General features: G+C 35.0%; 1 non-coding gene and 1 pseudogene across 1 annotated transcript; one reads left to right on the top strand and one right to left on the bottom strand.

Moving 5' to 3' along the window:
• The window catches only part of LOC133668693 (uncharacterized), a 50,976-nt pseudogene that overhangs the window by 12,565 nt on the left and 20,692 nt on the right, over positions 1-17,719 (bottom strand).
• LOC133668850 (small nucleolar RNA R71) lies at positions 11,635-11,734 on the top strand. Its single transcript, XR_009833807.1, has one exon. It is a non-coding gene; the product is annotated as a small nucleolar RNA R71 (small nucleolar RNA).

Here is a 17,719-nt window from a genome sequence, read left to right as displayed (position 1 = left end):
CATAACTCTGCTGGTACTGATACTTTACTCTCTAGAACACTTGAAGCTCCATTCTCATCTACAGCCCCTCAAGCTTCATCTGAGATTGTGGATCCACCTCTACGCCAGTCCATCCGTATTTGTAAGTCCATAAAACTATCAGATTTTGCTCATTCTTGTTATTCTTCATCATTTTCTTCCTTTTTAGCTTGTATTCATTGTCTCTTTGAGCCCTCTTCCTATAAAAAGGTAATTATTGATCCACTTTGATAGCAAACTATGAATGAGGAACTTTCTGCTTTGCATAAGATAGATACTTGGGATCTGGTTCCTCTACCTCATGGTAAGAGTGTTGTTGGTTGCCGTTGGGTGTATAAGATCAAGACTAATTCTGATGGGTCTCAACAGTATGGTATGGACTATGAGGATACACTTGCCCCTGTTGCAAAAATGACTACTATTCGTACTCTTATTGTTGTAGCTTTAGTTTGTCAATGGCATATCTCACAACTTGATGTTAAAAATGCCTTCTTGAATGAAGATCTTCAAGAAAAAGTTTTTATGGCACCCCCTCCTGGTATTTCACATGACTCTGGATATGTTTGTAAGCTTAAGAAAGTATTATATGGTCTCAAACAAGCACCCCGTGCTTAGTTTGAGAAATTCTCTATTGTGATCTCTTCTCTTGGCTTTGTTTCTAGTAGTCATGATTCTCCTCTTTTTATTAAGTGCACTGATACAAGTCATATATGTTGATGACATTGATGGTATTTCAGTTTTGAAGAAAGAGTTGGCTAAACGATTTGAAATGAAGGATTTGGGTTCTTTGATATTTTCTAGGTATTAAGGTAGCATACTCACCTAGAGGTTACCTTCTATCTCGATCAAAATATGTTGGAGATATTCTTGAGCGGGCTAGACTTACTAATAACAAAACTGTAGATACTCCTATTGAGGTTAACGCAAGGTACTCTTCTTCTAATGATTTACCTTTGACAGATCCTACTTTATACCGTACTATTGTTAGTAGCTTGGTATATCTCACCATTACTCGTCCAGATATTGCATATGTCGTTCATGTTGTTTGTCAGTTTGTTGTTTCTCCTACTATTGTTCACTAGGCAGTTGTTCTTCATACTTTGCGATATCCTCGGGGTACAGTTTTTCAAAGTCTTTTACTTTTATCCACCTCTTCCTCGGAGCTGCGTACATACTCTGATGGTGATCATGGTAGTGATCCCACAGATTGAAAGTCTGTTACTGGGTTTTGTATCTTTTTAGGTGATTCTCTTATTTCTTGGAAGAGCAAGAAACAATCTATTGTTTCTCAATCACCCACCAAAGCAGAATCTCGTGCCATGGCATCTACTACCAAAGAGATTATTTGGTTACGTTGGTTACTTGTTGATATGGGGGTTTTATTTTCTCATCCTACTCCTATGTATTGTGACAACCAGAGTTCTATTCAGATTGCTCACAACTCGGTTTTTCATGAGTGAACTAAGCACATTGAGATCGATTGTCATCTTACCCATCATCATCTCTAGCATGGCACCATTACTTTGCCTTTTGTTTCTTCTTCCTTGTAGATTGCAGATTTCTTTATCAAGGCGCATTCCATTTCTCGTTTTTGTTTTCTAGTTGGCAAACTCTCGATGCTTGTAGCTGCCGCATCGTGAGTTTGAGGGGAGATGTTAAATAATATTTATTTAGTCTTATTTATTAAGGGTAAAATAATATTTTCAGTTTAACCTATATATAATTTCTTTGTATTTAGGTTAACTTTAAGCACTCATAATAAACAGATTATTGAGAATTTTAGCCTCCTTTTGTGTTTGATCTTAATTATTTTAACACCAACATCCCTTCAGATTCAAGAAAACGAGGTTCTTCAAATGTCCAACAGATTGATGCATCTCAACTAAGCTCGAGCAACCTTCAAGCATTAGTCTCTCTAAACTTGTACTGTGCAAGTTTGGTGTTTAACAAAGTGTTTTGAATAATTGAGATTAAGAATTTTTAGCTTGTTGAGAATTTGTCAGAGTAATGAGAAAAATAACAAAAGAGAAATAATAAAAAAGTAGTAGCTTGAAAACATAAATTACGTCATGTACAAATTTTGAGAGATTGTAGAATGTTTCGCCCCTTTCTCTCCTTCCATAGTTTTTTGATGTCACTATATTGCTTATCAAGAACAGTGTGTGGCCAGAGAGAGAGATCTCTGTTTTCTTTTCAAAGTCAAGGGGTGGCTGCTTCGTTTTTAAAAGATGAGAGGGGGCTATTGCTCTCTATAGAGGGTTTAGATTTAAGTTTTTTTTTTCTGTTGTGTTTCCCTCACTTTTCTGTTGTGTTTCCCTCACTTTTCTGCTCTAAAAAACATCCCCTCCTTTTCTGCATATGGCTGGAGGTTCACATATATAGGAACCTCTACACATGATATTCATGGAAAAATTCTAGTAATTATTGCAGAGATTCTCTTCTATAAACAGCCCCCATAATTCATATGTCTATGATCTTTTATATTGCTGCGATTTATTTTTCATAACCTGCACCCATCAATTCCTACATCTATGGTATTTTATATTGCAGTAATTGTTTTCCATATATGATTCCTTGATATTAGCCTTGATGATCTATGTTACTACCACACATTCTTTCCTTTTTTTCCTTTGCAAAGCCAACTGTTTCTACAACTGTTTAGGCTTGGAGACCAACACTAATGTTCCCTCATCTTGACCGTGTGTGCAGCAGGAATGGTGCATAAAAAGGAAAGAAACTGCAGACCAGGGGGCACTACACTCAAAATGCGAATGAACAATACCATGCTAATTAATTCAACTATGGGGCTATTTCATATGCAGTGTGGTTTGTTAAAAATGAAAGGTTGCAACGGTGTTGTTTGGAAGCAAAAATATTCCCCTAGCGTGGCCGCAAAACAAATGAAATTATGACAATGTTTTCCAATCCAGTCCTTTTTTTGTCAAATCCCTCAACGAAACCAATAACGTCCTTAAAAAATGGTCTTTAATTAACTCTAAAAATTCTTGAAACATTACATCGGGTTCCTCGAATCAAACCTGCAAACTCAGGTCAGGATCCTTCTTGTGGCAAGATTCTCTACTTTCATGCTAGATATTCAAACGGAAATATCTTGAGCTTTTGATATCGAAATTAGGAGATTCAATAACCCAAATTCATCTATGTGTACAAGTCTGCAACTTTCATGAAGGATTCAAAGTGAGATACATTTATTTTGAAAAACAGAATTGCAAAAACTCGAGTTGGAACATTTCTTGTGGCAGGATTCTCTACTTTCTCATTAGATATTCACATGGGAATATCTTGAGCTTCTGATATCAAAATCAGGAAATTTAAAAACCCAAATTCATCTACGCATACAGGTCTACAACTTTCATGAATGATTCAAAGTGAGATAAATTTGTTTTGAAGAACATAATCTGGCTGCAATCTGGTTAGTTAAAAGGATCTCCTAATCTGATTCAAGAAACTGACAATGCCAAAGCATCCCAATTTCACTAGGAGTCTGCCATAAGAATAGTGAGCCCTAGGACCCAATAAAGATGTAGGTCAATTCTTCAACATGTCATGAGTGACAAAATATAGCTGGGATGGTCAAATATTGCACGAAACCAAGTCAGAATCAAAGTCTAAGTTGGAACAAAAAATTACGACAGCAACAGAATCATTTTTTAGTGCAAATACTGAGGAATTTATCCAACCTTAAAGACCAAATAAAAAAGAAATGAATTTAGCATTATGAAGACTCCTGATCAGTTTAAGAAACCTGATGACTTTGGCAGCAAGGGGGAGGATAAAGAGGGTAGAAAACAACTCAAACAGGGTTTGAAAATCATTTATTTCTTCTTTGCTTTTTTCAATTCCTCAACAATCATGAACTAAACTCCTGCATTTGGTTCAAAAGGGATACACAACCAGATTTGAGGAAAGTGTTGTACGTTATGTAATTGGGGGGATTTGGTTTGTGATTATCTAAACTATGGCAGCAATTAAACTAGCAAACAAAATCAATTAAAATCGAAACTTATCAAGAAAACAAACCTTGGTCGCAAGCACACATCCACCAACGGAAATTAGAACCGATCCTTGAAACGAAAATTGCAGTTTATGTTCTGAAATTTCATCTTTTCTTAACGTTGATTAATTAACGGATCCACCGTATAACTAATCCTAACCAATAAACAATCAAAGTGTCCGCACTAATGATTCAATTTAATGGTAGCTTTAAGAACTAGATAATTCCATCAAGATTAACATACAAGCTGTCCGCAGCTTGTGTCACTTTGTTCTAATGTTCTCCCTAAGTTCAATAACGTAGTTCCGCTACAATTATCAAGCTTAGTTGCTTCACAAGTTCATATATCACAACTCTGGTTTTGATATTAAACTTAGCAATAGATTGTTCACAACAATAACTTAGAGTCCGCTCTAGCAATCATCAACAACAATCATAGGAAATATACATAGGAAAACAATCATACTCATTCATAACATAAACTGAAAATAGAAGGAAGAATAAATCTCACGGTTCTTGAAATCCGAAGGTTTGTTGTGTCCTTGCAACCAAGAAAAGAGCTTAGCCTTGCATAACTATTGAACAACTACTTCTAAAGAATGAAAAGAGCATGATTTTTTGGTTTGTAGAGGAGAGAATTTGTTTTTATTCTCTGCTGGCTGCTGCCTCCTTCTGCTCTCCCTCTTTTTTACTGGTTGCTGCCCCTTCTCTCTTTCTTTTTATATGCTAAGAAACCCTAGTCTCTATTTTACAAAATAGTCCTTCCTTAAGTTGACAGTTTACATTTAAGTACTTCAATAACTATTTTTCCTAAAAAAGAGAAATAGCCTTGCATGAAATCTTCAAACTCTGACTTAGAGGAGCTAAATTGCTGATATAAAAACTTGGATGTCGGTTTAGATGCTTCGGAATGTAATTTGGACTCGTTTCTTCACGAAACCTGTTTGCTGGCAGAATTCAGTTGTCATCTTTGAAAAATCATATCTCACTCATATGACATCGTTGTTTACTGAAATTTGGAGCATTGATAGGTCTTTAAGTCAATAATCCACAAAAATTAAGTTTGCATCAATTGGACTTCTGTAGCTCCAGATAATAAATTTTTAATGGCCAAAGGTCAACACTGGCAGAATGCGAGATTTGACTTTGCAGGATGTGATTTCCATGATCTTTCTCTTTTTATTTTTCTTGCATTACATTTCCAGAAAGGTATAGATGTTAGCTTTTTAGTGCCACTGGAATCACTTCATTTCGATCTCTAGAACTCACGCTCTGCACAAAACATCGACTGAACGTCAAATCTGTCAATTACCTCCAATTTACTCCTTTTTGCATCTTTCATCCAAAAAATGCCTTCAAAACATAAAACAAAGAATATCAAGGCATTTTATATATAAAACATGGACAAAATATTAGGTAGATGTGGGTGAAACTATCGAATAATATGGTTACATCAGCAAGAAACGTGCGAATTAAAATATCTCTATTTCTGGAGAAATTGTAGAAAATCGAATCTTCTTTCCAACTACACTGATCTTGTAATTTTTGGACCTTTGAGACTTGAGATATGTGCCATAACCCGAGACAGCATTTGGAGTGCAAAAATTTCGGGTCTGATTCAACTTTGTTTTTCGACTTGCTCTTTGGGCTTCGAAATAGAAAATTGAGTTTTATGCCCTTCATATGTTTTGTAGACTTTCATCTCAGATATTTTAAAATGGTGATGAACACCTAAAACTGAGTTGTATAGCTTCCTTTGCAGCCTAAAATCAATCAATGTTCGGTTTTACTGCTGGATTCTGCCTACTCATATAGTATCTGAAAACAAATTAATTTCCCACGAGGTCAATAGTTTAAAAAGAGATCCAAAATTCTAATTAACTTGTGCAACACATCCAAAATATTTCAAAAACAAGTATAAATAGTGGAAAATATACATGCTAAAAATTCCTTTATCAAATACCCCCAAAGTTGAATGTTTGCTTGTCCTTAAGCAAAAAGGAAACCATGAAAGCAGAGGGATAAAAGCTCATGATAAGTTCAACTTTCACATTTAAAGGGCTCCCTCGTGCAAACATTTACTTCTTGACTTAGTTCATAGACAATATTAGATAAAGGAAAACCAAGCCTTCTTACTTTCTTAGTTCAAAGCGTTGTACAAACTTCCAATTCATTCATGTGTTTCATGTGTTTAGCATCCTTGAACCGTGCACAGTCATTCTACCATTACCTTTTCTCACTAATACAAACAAGGTAGCAAACTTTGGGAGCAACAACACACTTTCACTTGTCTTTTGACAAGGGCAATTTATATATATATATATATCACTTGTCTTTTGACACAAATACAAACATTTAGGATGAATGCACCTGGTTACGCATCATATACTTATTCATTCACTTTCATACTCATTATCACTCCTGTTTACTTAAACCTTGTTTTAATATTTGCTCAAAAGGGTAATAATAAGAAAAAAAACAACACACTTATCTTTTATGCATAACTACATAATTCACATGACTTTGCTAGAAAGGTGTACTTCAATAATTCCAAAGAAAATAATCCTGCTTAATTCAACTTTGTAAGATATTATCTATTCTAAGCCAAGGAATATCATGGATAACATAATGAAGCACCTAAAAATGTCAAAGTAAGTCTTAAATGCATCTCACTTTCACCCTTTGTTTTCATAGTCCTAATGTGCAGTGTCTTTCATAGTCAAAGTGTGCAATGTCTCCCCCAAACTTAAATATCACATAGTCCTCAATGGAAAAACAAAGACTAGAAAGGCTTACGAATACTTCCTTTTGACTCTGTGGAAATGACTTGGTTGTTGCTCCTGGTTATTTGCCTATATGATCCATCCCTGCATAACTCAATTAAATGAATAAGGTTTTTTTTTTTAGGTTGCCTCCCAATTAGCGCTTGGTTATAGTCATTAGCTTGACTTTTCCATTTTGCTAAAATAAAGTGAGAGGGATATCATCCCTCTTGCCAATTGACTCCCCATTCCTATAATGCTTCAGACGCTGCCCATTCATTGTGAATGTTCCCTTTTCATCATAAGTGACCTCCACTACTCCATAAGAAAACACCTTAACAATTGTAAATGGTCCTGACCAGCATGATTTAAGCTTACCAGGAAACAAGCGGAGCCGTGAATTGAAGAGTAATACCTGTTGACCAGGGACAAACTCCTTGTGTATAATATGTTTGTCATGTCATGCCTTGGTTCTTTCCTTATATATCTTAGCATTCTCATAGGACTCATTACGAAATTCATCCATCTCATTAAGTTGCAGGATTCTTTTCTCACCTGCAACCTGCAGATCCATGTTCAGTTATTTCATTGCCCAGTATGCCTTATGCTCTAATTCAACGGGAAGATGTCATGCTTTTCCAAAAACTAATTGATACAGAGACATTCCCAATGGTGTTTTAAATGCTATTCAATATGCCCATAATACATCATCTAGCTTTCTTGCCCAATCTTTCCGAGAGTTACTTACTATTTTCTCTAAGATTTGTTTCACCACACTATTTGATACCTCTGTTTGGCCATTTTTCTAAGGATGATAAGTCAATGCTCTCTTGCATCTGACTCTATACTTAGATAACAGTGCTTTAAACTGCTTGTTACAAAAATGAGTTCCTTCATCACTGGTGATGGTTATAGGAGTACTAAATCTGGTAAAGATGTTATTCCGTAGAAAATTAAGTACCACCTTGCCATCATTTGTAGGCGTTACAATTGCCTCTATCCACTTTGATACATAATCCACTGCTAAGAGAATGTATTTGTTGTTGTAGGATGAAGGAAAAGGTCTCATGAAATCAATGCCCCAAACGTCAAATCATTCAACTTCTAGGATATTCTGCAATGGCATTTCATTTTATCAAGATATATTCCCGGTATGTTGACATCTGTCACAAAAAATAACAAAAGCATGAGCATCTTTAAACATAGTGGGCCAATAAAAACTAGACTGTAGAACTTTGGCTACAGTGCATTGCACTCCAAAGTGCCCTTCATATTCAAGTGTGTGGCAGTGCTTTAGTATGTTTGTCATTTCCTCTTCTAAAATGCACCTTCTGATGACTTGATCTGTATAATCCTGATAGAGTATCAGCTCCTCCTAGAAATGGTGTTTGACTTCAACATGAAATTTCTTCTTTTGTTAGCAAGAAAAATCTGGCAGGATGGTCTTGCCTGCTAGAAAATTGACATAATCTGCGTACCAAGGAATGAACCTATTAGTGGAAACTGCTAAGATTCTTTCATCAGGAAAGCTTTCATTTATAACCGTTAATTTAGGCTCCATTTGTTGTGTCAATTCCAGTCGTGAAAGATGATTTGCCACCATGTTCTCAGTCCCCTTTTTATCGTTAATTTTTACATCAAATTCTTGCAGTAATAGGATCCAACAGATGAGTCTGGGCTTGGCATCTTTCTTGGACACTAGGTGTCTAATTATAGCATAATCAGTATACACCAGCACCTTATTTCTCATTAGATAAGGCCGAAACTTATCAAAGACATAGACCACAACAAGTAATTTTTTTTTCCAATTGTGGCATAATCGAGCTGGGCATCATTGAGTGTTCTGCTGGCATAGTATATGGTGTGAAACATATTGCTTTTTTGCTGCCCCAATACTACCTCAATTGCATAATCACTTGCATCACACATCAGCTCAAATGGTTTCTCCCAATCCGGTGCAGTTACAATAGGATCTGTCACTAACTTCTCTTTCAATAGCATAAAGGTTGTCTTGCATTCTTCGTTAAACTAAAACTTCATGTCTTTTAGTAGCAGATTGCATAGTGGTTTGGATATTTTAGAGAAGTCTTTGATGAACCTCATATAAAATCCTGCATGGCCAAGGAAACTCCTAACCCCTTTTACTGTAGTTGGCGGCAGAAGCTTGTCTATTGCCTCAATTTTAGCTTTGTCTACCTCTATTCCTTTTTTTGAAATCCAGTGCCCTAACACTATACCTTCCTTTACCATGAAATGACATTTTTCCTAGTTTAATATCAAGTTTATCTTTTCACAACGCTCCAAAACCAATGCCAACTTTGCAAGGCAATCATCAAAAGAAGTTCCAAATATAGAAAAATCATCCATGAAGACCTCAATAATCTGCTCCACCATATCTACAAAGATAGCCATCATGCACCTCTAAAAGGTAGCTGGTGCATTACACAACCCAAAAGGCATTCTTTTGAAAGCAAAAGTACCATAAGGGAAGGTGAAAGTTGGTCTTCTCTTGGTCTTCAGGTGCAATGGCTATTTGGTTGTATCCTGAATAACCATCTAGGAAATAATAGTATTCATGCCCGACTAACATGTCCAACATCTAATCAATGAATGGTGGGGGGGAGTGATCTTTGCGAGTTTCCTTGTTGAGCTTTCAGTAATCCATGCAAATCCTTCATCTAGTTACCATTCTCGTAGGTATCAGTTTGTTATCTACATCCCTTACCACTGTCATTCCTCCTTTCTTTGGCACAACTTGTACTAGACTAACCCATGAGCTGTCAAAGATTGGATAAATAACATCAGCATCTAACCATATCAGAACTTCTTTCTGAACTACCTCTTTTATTGTCGGGTTAAGCCTTCTCTGATGTTCTAATATTGGCTTGACTTCATCTTCTAACAGAATTTTATGCATGTAGATGGAGGGACAGATGCCTTTGATATCTGCCAATACCCACCTCAGAATTGCCCTATGTTTTCTCAGCACCCTCAATAATTTTTCTTCCTCTGTTTTGGAAAGCTTTGCAGAGACTATCATAGGATAAGTGGAAGCTTCTCCAAGATATGTATACTGAAGGTGCTCTGGCAGAGGTTGCAATTCCAGAACTGGTGCTTGTTCACTAGTTGATTTTACTGTTGTTGGTGCTTTTCCCAAATCTTTAAAGTACCTTTTGCGATTAGGTTCAAAAGAGTTCAACCAACATGTATATTCTGCTATCTCAGCATCCTCCTCTAGTACATTATTTACCAGACATGCTTCCAATGGGTCAGTTGGAAGCTTGACTTTGTATTAATTAAGGAATCCACTACTTGAATGTTGAAGCAGCTCTCCCTCATATCTGGTTGTTTAATTGCTTTGAACAAATTGAAAATCACCTCCTCTTCACTCACCCTTAACCACAGCTCCCCTTTCTTCAAATCAATTAACGCACCTCTAGTGGCCAAGAATGGTCGGCCAAGCAAAATAGGGATCTCATTATCCTTTTCGATATCCAGTATGATGAAGTCTGCTGGAAAGATGAACTTGCCCACTTTCACCAATACATCTTCAATTATTCCTCTTTGATGCTTTAGTGATCGGTCAGCTAGTTACAGTGTTACTGTGGTTGGCTTTGCTTCACCTAAACCAAGCTTCTTAAAGATAGATAAAGGCATGAGATTAATACTTGCACCTAAATCATATAGAGCTTTTTCAAATATAGAGTTGAACATAGTATAGTAAAACTCCCTGGATCCTTAAGTTTAGGAGGTAATTTCTTCTGCAAAATGGCACTGCATTCCTCAGTGAGAGCAACGGTCTTATATTCCTCTAGCTCTCTTTTGTTTGAGAGGAAAAGGAAATTTCACATAGCTTGGCATTTGTTCAAGAGCATATGCTAAAGGAATGTTAATCTGCAGTTTTTTAAACACATCAAGAAATTTAGAAAATTGCTTATGAAGTTTATTCTTCTTGAGTCGCTGTCGAAATGGAATTCTCTGCATTATTTCTTGTGTTGGTTCTAGTAGAGGGTCAGTTTTTTTCATGTTCTGAAGTGGTTTGGCCACTTGCTCCTCCTCTTCTTTGATTGCACTCTTGTTTCCAGCAGTCTGCTCCACTTCTTTTCCACTTCTTAAGGTTATGGCCTTGCATTGCTCCTTAGGATTAATTTCAGTTGTGCTTGGTAGATTTTGTTGTTGTCTACCCGTCGGCATGTTGGCTAGCTGACCAACTTGAACCTTCAAATTTTGAATTGAAGCTGTTTGGTTCTGTAGATTGGTATTTGTTTCAGTCATGAATCTGTTGGTGTTGTTTGCTAATTGTGTCATAGCTTCTTCAAGTTTTGATTTCTCTTTTATGTGCTCACTTGAGGATGGAATGGCTAGATTCTTTATGACAGTTTGATTGTTCCATGAGAAATTAGGATGATTTCTCCAGCTAGGATTATATGTTGCACTGTAGGGGTTGTTCTGTCGGCTGTAATTTGACACAAAATGAGCATGTTCTGCTTGAAAGAAAGGGTTCCCAACTTGACACTCTTCACTTGTGTGATTTCCATGGCAAAAATCACGCATTGTATGGATGGCATTTGCTGTCAGTTGAGTGGCTTTCAGTTGTTGGGTAAGCGAATGGACTTGAGCTGTTAATGTTGTGATTGCATCAATTTCATGCACCCCAACAGTCTTATTTTATATGCTTCTTTCATTTGGCCACTGGTAATTGTTCATGGCCATTTCTTTCAAGTTGTAAGCATTATTCTGTGACTTACTCGTAAAAGCTCCTCATGAAGCTTCATCAATTAGTGTTCTTGTGGAGGCCTTCAATCCATTGTAAAAATTCTGCACTGCATCCACTTTGGCAGTCCATGGTGAGGGCATCGCCTAAGCAAATCCTTGTATCTCTTCCATGCCTCATACAGTGGTTCACTCTCAAGTTGTAATTAGAGATTTCAATGCGCATCTTTGTCATCTTAGTTAGTGGGAAAAATTTAGCAAGGAATTTCTGTACTAAATATTCCTAACTAATGACTGAGTCTACAGGCATGGAGTTTAACTAGTTCTTCGCTCTATCTCGTAGAGAAAATGGAAACAATCTGAGGCAAATAGCATCATCAATAACACCATTATGCTTAAATGTGTTGGAGATTTCGAAGAAGCTTGCAATATGGGTGTTAGGATCACCACTTGGCAACCTAAAAATTGAACTAAAGTCTGAATCATTTGCAGTATTGCTGGTTTGATCTCAAAATTCTTGGCTTCAATCCTTGGTTTCCTGATAACAAAACGAATTCCTGTTACTTGTGGGAGAGCAAAATCTCTCAATGCCCGTGTGTGTTGCTCAAGATTTTCATTGTCTGCCATGATGTTTGAGTTGTTTTTTAGTCTCTCGCGTTTTCTTTCTTAATCCCCTTGCACTTCTCTCAATCTCAGGATTATAAGGTAGTGACAATTTGTTTTTACTGCTTCTCATACACCAGACAACACACCTAAATAACTAAAGGCAAAAGGCAATCAAATTAGATCAAATTCAACTCCTATTGATATTATTAGTAATTTTATCTAAAATCTCTAGTAACAGCGCCAAAAACTTGTTGGTTAATTTTGCAAGTGCACGAATCGTAACAAGTAATAAAATGATGAGTAGAGTATCGTCCTACAAAGATTTGTAAAAATTACTACTAATTACCAAAAAATTTTAAATTATGATCTATTTGTGAAATCGAATGAGGTAGTTTACGAAACAAAAATTAATGATTAAAAACAAACAATCAACTATTTAAATATTATTGAATTCAATTATATTTGTTCTAGGATTTCTGACTTACCGTAACTATTCCTATGTGAACTTCCTCAATTGAATTAATTACTCCTAGCGTTGATAATCAAGTTTTTATAATTTAAACACTAATCTCTCTCGAGAATCAATGAATTATTTCGACAAGCAAACTTTATGTTTTCTACGAAATTTCTGAACTTGTCAAAATTTATTAAGTACTGTAAAACCTTTAATGATTACAAAAATTCCTAGGATATCTATATCCTATAGATTTCTTAAGGTATTTCAAACAGTAGCTAAAACAATTATCACTTTTCAGTCTCAAATTGAATTCCAAATCATGCAGATGTTGGCCAAACATACACAAGCATTAAACATAGAATGAAATACTCAACAATTAATGTAATAATTCAATCAAAGAAATTGTTCACATATTCATAATAAGGTTACATAAAACATCCCAGAATAAAAGTCTAGTCCATAGTTAAATTAAAGAGAAACAAACTGGATAAAATGAACATCACTCAAAAGTAGAGAATGGCAGTAGAATAGATAGGTGTCCTCCAATCTTCTCTGATTTTCATCCCACTGTATGTCTTTGTTTTCGTCTCACTTTGGGCCGCCTCCTCTATTGTTTTTGGAGTATTCTAAGGTCTCTTTATGTCTCTCCGTGCCCTGCTGAACCTGTAACATCCTCAAATTATAATGTCATGAAATCTCAAACATTTCTTTACTAATGTCAAGTATTGAATAATATGTCTAAGATTATGGGATTTGTTTTGTAAAAAAAAATTGATGGATTTTCCTTTGTTTTTTTATGTTACCAAGTTATCGACTAGACTTCATTCAATCACAATATTCAAATCTTCCACTTCAATCCAATCATCCTGGATCATATCCTATCTCATCATACAATACTTCACATGGCCATACTTCGTTGTGCTTTCTCAACCTTAGATCATCAACAAATAAAAAATTAACTACAAATAAATATAAACTTAAAGGATTCATATAGAACTTATTATTACATTAACATGCATCCATCTTTTAAACATGCATGATTATAATTTCTAAGTATTCTTTTCGATTAGTTTACTAATATTAGTTCCTTACTCATACTTTCTAAATGTATAAATACTAAAAGCAAATATCTTTAGGATACATATGTTAAAATCTACATATAATACAAATTATATTGAAACAAAATATTTTACATCCCACAAAATAAACAGATTTAAACACAAAGCCCATATTTAACGCTCTGCATCACCTTGTAAAAAACCTGTATACATAACATTAATAAAAAATAAGGAAGATAACACATTAAAAATGATAAAACTATTACGTTTACAATTCTTCAAAATATATCAAATTGTCTTTCATCACTAACTTACTACATATCAACATTAATAACCCATTCATAATTTATTAATTCTATACATTTAGGACCTCTGCAACCAACACTCATTGCTTAATTTTTAATTTGGTAATTCATATTTTTACCTCAAACTTGGCTAACCTTTTTCAATAGCCAATAATCAAACCGGTAATTCCATACATATTACCCAACATCTGGCTATTCTCTTTTAATAGCGAATCCAACCGATAATTCCATACGAATTACCCAACATCCGATTATTCTCTATTAATAGCCAATCCAATTGGTAATTCCATATGAATTACCCAACATCCTGCTATTTTCTATCAATACCCAATCTAACCGGTAATTCCATATGAATTACCCAACTTCCGGCTATTCTCTAATAATAGCCAATTTAACCGGTAATTCCATACGAATTACCCAACATCTAGCTATTTTCTATCAATAGCCCGTAACAGCCCGGCCCAACTTGCCAGATATTGTCTGCTTTGAGCCTTACCGCCCTCACGGATTTGTTCTTGGTGACAACGCATGACCCCAAAACGTGTCTAAGAAGTTAGCAACCAGCACTACTAATAAGGTCAGCTATCAACTCCTCACCCGCCGATATGGGATATTACAAGCCAATCTAACTGGTGATTCCATACAAATTACCCAACATTTGACTACTCTCTAATAATAGCCAATTTAACTAATAATTTCATACGAATTACCCAACATCCCAATTATAATACAAACAAGTTTCTTCTTCTACTTTTTCCATATCAATATGTCATAAACAACTCATAACTAATAATGAACTTTGAATTTTAAAATAAAGTGATGAATCACCTACCGTCTGTTCATGATGGCCCAACTCCTCCTGCCTGACGCCCTGTTTCCGAAACAACTCCTGAATCAATCAAATTGCACTACATTATTAATCCATTTATATTTCTCCTATGTACCTAAATTTGAAGCACGTAATATCTTTTATTTAATTGGGTTTTGCACCAAAATTTTCATTCATTTGTCACCTCATTTTCAACATACAGTTTTAATCAATTTTCTTCTTCTAACTCACGTAAAGAATTTTCCATGAACTATTCCTACCATTTATTTATTACTTCTTTTCACATTTTTATGATGTTTCTTCACTTGTTCATATCTTGGCTGAATATAGGCCTTATTTCTACAATAAATCTTTTTGTGTTTATTCAAGATAACATTATCAGTCCTCATCTATATTGATATGATATACTATGTTCCATGTATTTCAAGTCAAATAGTATTACCAAACATGTTACATGATCATCAATTTTTTTTCTAGAAACTATTCATTAAGCACAACAACCACATGAAAGAACTTTCTTCCTTCATATGGCTACTTATTAACAATTCTTGGTCAAAACTTCCTAAACACTCATATTAACTTTTTTTTTATTCAATACCAAGCATTGTTAAGCATGTCAAATGCCTTAAACCATAACCCTTCCCATGTCGTTTTCTTTTTGCCAAACATGCTTAAGTGAATTATAATGAATTTTCTTCAATTCCTTTCATTATCCACTCTAAGCAACATTACCTTCAAATCACCTAAACATTTTCATATGTATACGATCATTAATAATTGTCTATCTAGAGATGTTCACATCATACATATAATTTCATCTGTGCCTCTTGCACCTATTCTTCTTTCAAACTAATACATATACCCACAAGTATATTCTTATGGTTTCGTACTCCTTTCATTGAACAATATACATTAAGATGATATCAATACTTCCTTTAAATTGTCACTAAATGTTTATTTCTATTCTTCATATAAGGTTATTCCAAGCAATCATTTCTATTTTTCAAGTAACATTCACCAAACCAGAATTTCTCCCTTGAATTTCTTCTCTTGGCCGAAACTTGTGCTTCATGTCCGCATTAGTTCATTCATTTAAATCACATCATTTTCTTCATTTATGATATATGTTATCATTCATAAACATATATCAATCTTCAAACAAGAAATTATAAGGGATTCAACATTTGTTCATATAATTTCTAAGAACATCAACACTTTTAACTTGTGTTCTAGCCCATGTTTTCCTTAAATATTTGTTCAAGATCATGAATCATTGAAATATATCTTCAATTTTCTCCTCCCCCCTTCAAGTCCCCTTATGGTCGGCCCTAATCTAGGGTTTTCTCTTTAGTTTACATCAAGTTTTTCTCAATATACATTCTTTGAAAATTGTTCTTTCCTTGATAAAAATTCTTGTCCACAATATTAGTTTTCAAAACATTAATATACACAAAAGTCCTAAGTTTTCATTTGGGTTATTCACCCTTTACAACAAAGCTCACTCAAGACAACAATGGAGATTGAAGGGTTGTTCTTACCACATTAATTAAGCAAGGATTAAGGATGATTTTTGACAACTCCGTACGTGTTCTTCTTGTTCTCTTCCTTGGTTGATTATTCCCCACCTTTTTATGTCCTTAGCCATAAATCTCTCTCTCTCTCTCTCTCTCTCTCTCTCTCTCTCTCTACATCTTTATTTTGTGGCCTTTCTCCTCACATTCACTCTTCATTCACTCTAGCATCGTATGGATGAAATGCAAAAGAACATTTTGCTAGAAATTTTGTAGGAAAGGGAGCTGCTAAGGGCTATCTTGGCGGCAGTAATGGGAGAGGTAAAGTCACCCTTTTTTCTCCCAACTACTTATACTCCCTAATAAATGAAGTTGGGTCTTGTTTGGTTTGGTTCAAATTATTTTTTTTTTTTTTGTATCAAGGCTAGTTCATCACATTTTGGGTAGATAACCGGGTCAAATCTTCCCTTACATGCTCTTCTCCAAAACTCACTCATTTGACTCTTATTATTATTTTACTCTTTCTTATATATATTATTCGCACTTATTGAATGTTACCAAGTTGTTGTTGGGTGAAACTTTTAAATGGGTTTCATGTTGGGTTTTACAAAAGAAAACTTCATCCCTTGAAACTCGTCTCCATTCTCGCCAATGTTATGAATTTTAATCCAAAATTTATAACTTTCATTACGACTTCCACGATACTTTTAAATTTATTTATGGATCTTATTCTCTCCCTTACACATCACATTTATTATTATTTCTACTATTTATTCATTTCTTTTCATATTGAGTCTCCATTACTCATTGAGGTCTTTCTTTTTTTCCTTCTTTTTTTTCTATGATCCCATGTTTATGCAGGAGTTTACAGTTGTCTTCGGAATTAGATGGGCATAAGCATGATTGAATCCTTTTGGAAGCCTACCTGTTTTGAAAAAATTCTTGGCCAGATCTAACAAATCATCTAATGAAATTCCAAGCAAGCCTGTAGAATTTGAAATTGAAACCACCTAGACCAGGACTTTTGCTCCCATCATAATCTCAAACACTCTGCTTTAATTCTTCCAAAGTGATATCTCGCTCCAAACTAGCTGAAGAAGAAGCCGTGAGTATTTTAAAACCAATGAGCCGTGAACCAATTTAGAATCTATCAAGGCTTCTGAATAAGTTGGAGAAGAAGTTAATTGCCGCATCTTTTATGACCGGTAAACCTTCAACAACAGAACCATTATGAACCACTTTCAGGATATGGTTTTTAGCGCTCCTAAAGTTAGCAACTAGATGGAAGAAACGCGTGTTGTGATCACCTAGGCGACATCAAACTTGGTGAGACTTTTGTCGTAACATGTTTTTTATACTTAAGTTACATTGCCATTGCTTCTTGATCTATTAATCAAGCGAGTTTTGCTTTGCAGTAGTTGACACGATCAAAAGATCGATGTCTT

Source organism: Populus nigra, chromosome 11 (genome assembly GCF_951802175.1).
Source record: "Populus nigra chromosome 11, ddPopNigr1.1, whole genome shotgun sequence".
Classification (NCBI taxonomy): domain Eukaryota; kingdom Viridiplantae; phylum Streptophyta; class Magnoliopsida; order Malpighiales; family Salicaceae; genus Populus; species Populus nigra.
Note: the sequence above shows the minus strand (reverse complement) of the source record. Positions and strands in the feature narration are given on the sequence as shown.